The sequence below is a fragment of the Dermacentor albipictus genome, chromosome 6, assembly GCF_038994185.2.
Source record: "Dermacentor albipictus isolate Rhodes 1998 colony chromosome 6, USDA_Dalb.pri_finalv2, whole genome shotgun sequence".
NCBI classification, from domain to species: domain Eukaryota; kingdom Metazoa; phylum Arthropoda; class Arachnida; order Ixodida; family Ixodidae; genus Dermacentor; species Dermacentor albipictus.
The window spans coordinates 92,671,838-92,677,837 of record NC_091826.1 but is presented as its reverse complement, the minus strand read 5'-3'; positions in this window follow the sequence as shown (position 1 = coordinate 92,677,837).

The following is a 6,000-nucleotide window of genomic DNA, read 5'->3' as shown; positions in this document are numbered from 1 at the left end:
ATCGCGTAAGATAATCCGTGACGATGATTATCCATCTATTTCCGGCAGTAGACAGTGGAAACGGACCTAAAAGATCCATGCCAATTTGTTCGAACGGCGCTTGCGGTATTTGAACAGGATGCAGCAGTCCAGCTGGCTTGCCGGGTAGGGCTCTGCGGCGCTGGCAATCCAGGCATGTCTGTGTGTAACGTTTCACGATCGACGCAAGTCTCGGCCAATAGTACTTTAGCCTAATTCTTGCCAATGTCCGAGTGTAGCCCATGTGACCAGCGGTCGGCTCGTTGTGACACGCATGTAGGACTTCTTCGCGAAGAGATGCGGGAATGACGAGTAGGTAGCTGCTGCCACTAGGTGAAAGGTTCTTTTTATGTAGAACGTCGTGGCGTAAGCAGAATGAAGGCAGCCCTCTGGCGAATAACCGCGGCGCGCTGCCTGTTCTTCCCTCTAAGTAATCAAAAAGAGGAACCAGTTCTGCGTCCTCGCGTTGGTGGCGTGAAACGGCGACGGTATCTAGCATGCCTAGAAAAACCGTGTCATCATCGTCGTGCACTGCAGTCTGAACAGGAGACTGAAAAAGGCAGTCGGCGGTGTGTCGTTTCCCTGATTTGTAGACAACCGTGAAGTCGAACTCTTGGAGACGAAGACTCCAGTGTGCTAGCCGACCAGCTGGATCTTTTAAAGTAGCGTCCTGCTGACGTAAGCAATCACTCTTTCGGCGCCGTCCTGCCGCTGTACAAGCACTGCGCCGAGGCCGACATTACTAGCGTCGGTTTTGAAGAATCGTAGGAGCGTCGTCATCAAAGTGTGCGAGCACGGGAGGCATCTGCAGCCGTTGCCGTAGGTCGTGAAACGCCCGTTGCTGGTCTTCACCCCATACGAAGGGGACATCTTATCTGGTTAGATTCGTTAATGGCCATGCGATGCGCGAAAAGTCCGCAATAAAGCGTCGGTAGTAGGCGCAAAGGCCCAGAAAACGTCGCACAGCCTTTTTATCTGATGGCGTTGGGAAAGTAGCAATGGCAGAGATTTTATCAGGGTCAGGTCGTACACCTTCACGACTGACAACATGACCGAGAAATTGAAGTTCTTCAAAGCCAAAATGGCACTTTTCAGGTTTCAAAGTTAGACCAGCAGAGCGTATTGCTTGAAAGACCATCTTTAGTCTCCGTAAGTGTTCCTCGAACGTGACGGAGAAAACAATCACGTCGTCGAGGTACACCAGACAGGTTTGCCATTTGAGGCCTGAGAGTACCGTGTCCATTAGTCGCTGAAACGTTGCTGGCGCAGAACACAAACCGAAGGGGAGCACCTGAAATTCATAAAGTTCGTCGGGCGTCACAAAAGCGGTCTTCTCACCGTCTCTCTCATTTGCCAGTAGCCGCTTTTCAAGTCCATCGACGAAAAGTAACGTGCGTTTCGTAGCCTGTCCAGTGAATCGTCGATACGCGGCAGCGGATAAACTTCTTTGTGATCTGGTTGAGTTTTCGATAGTCGACGCAGAAGCGCAGGCTACCGTCCTTCTTTTTCCCCAACACGACAGGCGATACCTAAGAACTCTTAGATGGCCGAATAACCCCGTCCTCAAGCATCGTCTTCACTTGCGTTTGTATCGCCTCGCAGTTTTTCGGTGCCACACGATAAGGATTCTGCCGAATTGGTCTGGCGTCGGCTTCGGTAACAATACGATACTTAGCTCCTCGAAAATGTGACTACGAGGTCACGGACATTAATCACTGCACCGTACTCTCTCAAGAAATCCATACCCAATATAAGTTCCTTGCAGCACTCATAGAGGATGACGAGGGTGGCGACGAAGGTTTCACCGGTGATTACTATCCTGGCTATGCATTTTCTGATCGGCGTCATCAACTGGCCGACGGCAGTTCTGATGTTGGGCCCGGTCCACGGCGTCTTCACTTTTCTCAATCTGTCGGCCAGCTTTTGACTTATTATCGAAAAATGCGAACCAGTATCGACGAGAGCGGCCACTTGGTGGCCGTCAATGAAAACGACAAGATCTGCGCTGACGGCATCGGTTACAGGGGGTGCGATTGGAGACATCGAAGTTTTCGAGTCGTCGGTGATGGGGGCTCTTGGACAGCTAGACGGTCTGCCACCTCACCCCCGGAGGTCACTGCTTCTAGTTTCCCCGGCGTGGGCTAGGGGACCTGCCCCTAGAGGCGTCAGAAAAATTTCGACGGGTCAGTGTGGTATAACGAGCCGGAGAAGGGGAACGTGATCGAGGCGTCGCTGAGCCTTCCGGCCGAAAGTTTGTAGAATTTTCGTCGCAGGTATGTGCAGTATCAAACACAGCGTAATTGCAGTTGGGAAACCTTGCATACCCGGCTGAGAGGTAGTGGCACGCGCGATAAACATGTCCTGTTTCGCCTGAATGAAAGTACAGCGGCCGGCGGTCAGCGGTGCGCCACAAATCGGTATTTCGAAGCGGGTAGCCCACAGGGGATTCGCCGTAAGACCGAGGCGCAGCGATCGGCTGGCGGCGATACGGCATAGCTGGCGGCGGCTTTGACTGGAGAAAATATGGCGTCGGGGGTGGCGGTGCTGGCTGCGTCGTAGTGGTCGACGGTGTCAGTAGCATCGAAGTCGCGGGAGGTGGACGACAGACAGCTTACGCATATGTTAGTTGTCGCGGCACCGCCTGCCGGTCGGGGGACGAAAAGGCCTGTCGAACTTCCTTCCGACCGATATCAGCAACAGAAGCCACCGCTGGTGCCATAGGAGAAATCTCGAGCTGCCGGATCTCCTCTCGCACAATCTGCCGGATGACTTCACGCAGAGACGTGCCGTAGCTCTCCGGTAGAATTGAAGCATACACCGGCGAGTTCGCGCGATCATATTGGCGGTACCGTTGCTTTAGTGCCCGTTCTATAGCGGTAGCCTCCTTGGTGAATTCGACCACTGTCGTCGGTGGGTTCCTCACGAGTCCGGCACAGTTCCTTCACTCCGCGCAAGAGATAGCGTAACTTCGTTTCTTCGGCCACCTCAGGGTCTGCTCTGCGGAAAAGGCGGGTCATATCTTCTGCATACGTGGCTACACTCTCGTTTGGTTTTTGAATATGGGATTCGAGTAGGCGCTGCGCAGTGTCTCTTCTGTCGGTACTAGTGAGCGTGTCTAGCAGCTGGGTGCGGAAGGCATCTCATGTGGTCAAACATCTCTCCCGGTTCACAAACCACGTCCGCGCACTGTCTTGAAGCACGAAATAGACATTAGACCGCTTTTGCTGGGAGCCCCAGTCATTATAACTGACGAAACGCTCAAATTGGTCCAGCCAATCTTGGACATCTTCTAAAGCGTCGCCATGGTAACTTTCTGGTATCTTAGGATTCTGCAGCGTCACCTGCGATGGAGTTGCAGTAGCCATGGCGGAAGTAGGTAGACGCGTTCCAGCAGGGTCCTGCAAAGGGTTGAACTCGGGCGTCAGGCCCAGCAGGCGGCGACTGTACCGGTGAACAGGAGTTTCGACGAACGAAGATGATTCCGTTTTCGAGGTATGGCTCCGCGAAGGGGTGCCTAGCATGAGGCAATCCTACCTCGCACCTCAACCAGTGTCACAACCTTGTAGAAGACGGGAAAGCCGGCGTATGGAAGCACTTTATCAGAGCAGTCAAAGCGACGTCGTTGTCGCCTCAGTTTTTTTCCACTCGCGCGCTACTTCAGCGTCGTTCTCATCGCCTGGCACATACCCGCGGCGACCATATAGGATGTGGCAAAATATATATATATATATATATATATATATATATATATATATATATATATATATATATTGGTACCTCTCTGCGCATATGCATTACAGTGCATGGCAACTGAAAATGCAATCAAAAGTGGCCGTTAGTCACCGCTGTGTAGATCGTCCCTGCTTTGGTACTGGCCTTCGAGCTGTTTTTATTCCTTCCGTCATAAACCAACCAGTCCATTTAAGCGTACTCCTGCAATAAATCACTTACTTTAGTCAACAACGAACCAGTGGAAAGACGTCGACAAATATATTTGGAACGTTTTTTGACAGCTGAAGCAGAGATCTAATTGCATTTACCAATTCAATGTGCTATTTTTGCACGTGGTGTCGATAAGAAGCCCGATCGGGCATTGTGTACACCACATTCGACTGCGCGTCGCAAATACTTAAAGCCATCGAGTATCCTTAAATTGGACTGCGAGAGACCAGAGAAATATGTTCCGTTTATCAGGCGTTCCATTTATTGAGAAATTGAGGTCAAGAGTACACAAGATGCTCTTTTAAAAAGGGGCAGATACTTCATTGCCGGCAGGACATAATAAGTTCGGAAGATTTGATCACAAAGCGTCTTGCAATTTTTTTACTTGCAGTGAATCGCTGACTAGAGCTAGCAACACAGAACACAATTACACAAATACCAAAAGAGTTCTTCAGTCAATGAAACGGTAATTTTTAGTGAAGCAATCAGTCTCAACCTCATCGATAACTTATTTCTTCATTTCAAGCGTGAGTGCATTGTGCGGGTGCTTTGGTGGCTCCATCGGAAACCCTAAGCAAAACTCTAAGTGCACCGACATTGCCAACACAAATGAACCAAACCAGTCCACTGCCACGGTGTAGCCACACTGACCATGGCACCAACAAAAGTAGCTGAGCAGTTCTACGTGGTTTGCATACGTACCCAGGACAAGCTATACGGAATTTACAAGGATTTTGAATAGATTCCGTTCGTGTTATTACGTAAGAGTACGGCAACTGTATATAAACTCAGCTCCGTAGAAAGTTTTCAGGAGTTCTGTGCAGAGCCTTTAGGTACATTGCGCAAGACATCTAAGAAGTAATACCACTATAAGGTAAGCGCGTGAATCGTCTCGTACGTGCCATGTTTACTTTCATAGTGAACGAATAACAACGTGAAATGTTGAGCTTGCGAAGGCGACACACACATACGTTGACTTCAAACTCATTTTACAACTACATTTATTATAAAATTAGTCGTAAGACAGCACATGTGTGTGTCCCTCTCTAGTCCTTGTCCTTTCGCGCTGTTACAGGTTATCTATGAATCAAATCCCACCAGCTGGCCGATCAGCAAGCGTTAATAAACTTGCTTACCTTGTGGCATAATCTCAACACCGGTCGACGAAGACTTTTCGCCGACAGTGCCAATATCGTAATACTGTCCGCATGAATTTGCGGTTTGTTTAGCGAGTCATATCGAAAAAGGTGATTTCGCGATTAATTGGATGTACCGTATTTTCCACATTTAGTCTTTACTCATTGTGCAGAAAATCTTGAGCTGAAAATATTTTACCCCCCTATAGTAAGCACATCCCACATAGTCCACAGGGTCGAATTTTAACTCGAGTTTAAGTTTGTGCAGGGTGCCCTGTGTTGTGTTCTCGCACATGGCTAATCGTTTCGTTGTTATGGCACACCAATTTTAGTATGTTTGATGAACTAAAGCATGTTCGAATTGACAATTTTTTTATAACGTACACAATTGGTAAACAGGTTGTTTTGTTATGTAACTTTCGCCCTTATAGAGTAAAATCAATTGAATGATTTAGCAGGGTAAAATGTCACAGGAGCAGTCAGGAAATGCTTTCTTTTTCAAGGGTGCCTGCGATCCTACGAACTCACATAATTATATCATATATATTGCAAGCCTTTATATAATGTGCCACACATGAAATTTTAGCTTTTACATACGTACAGTCGGTAAAGAATAGCCCGGAAAATATTTTGCGTGTATCTCTGTAACCAATACCAAATTTTAACCAATGTTATCACAACCTGCTTCTATTGAGGCTAACTGCTTTCATCATACACTTTTCTCGGTATTTGAAACAACGGATACGCCGTAATATGAGATACGGCTAAACGTGTTACGAGGGGTAGAGCTTCCTTTTTTTTCCATTGACGCGTTCCGCTTCCCTATAGAGACTGCTCTGCTAGTTATGCGCAAATAAACAACGTTCCCGCTTTTCAAACCCCCATTGCATACAGGTCATGCGGG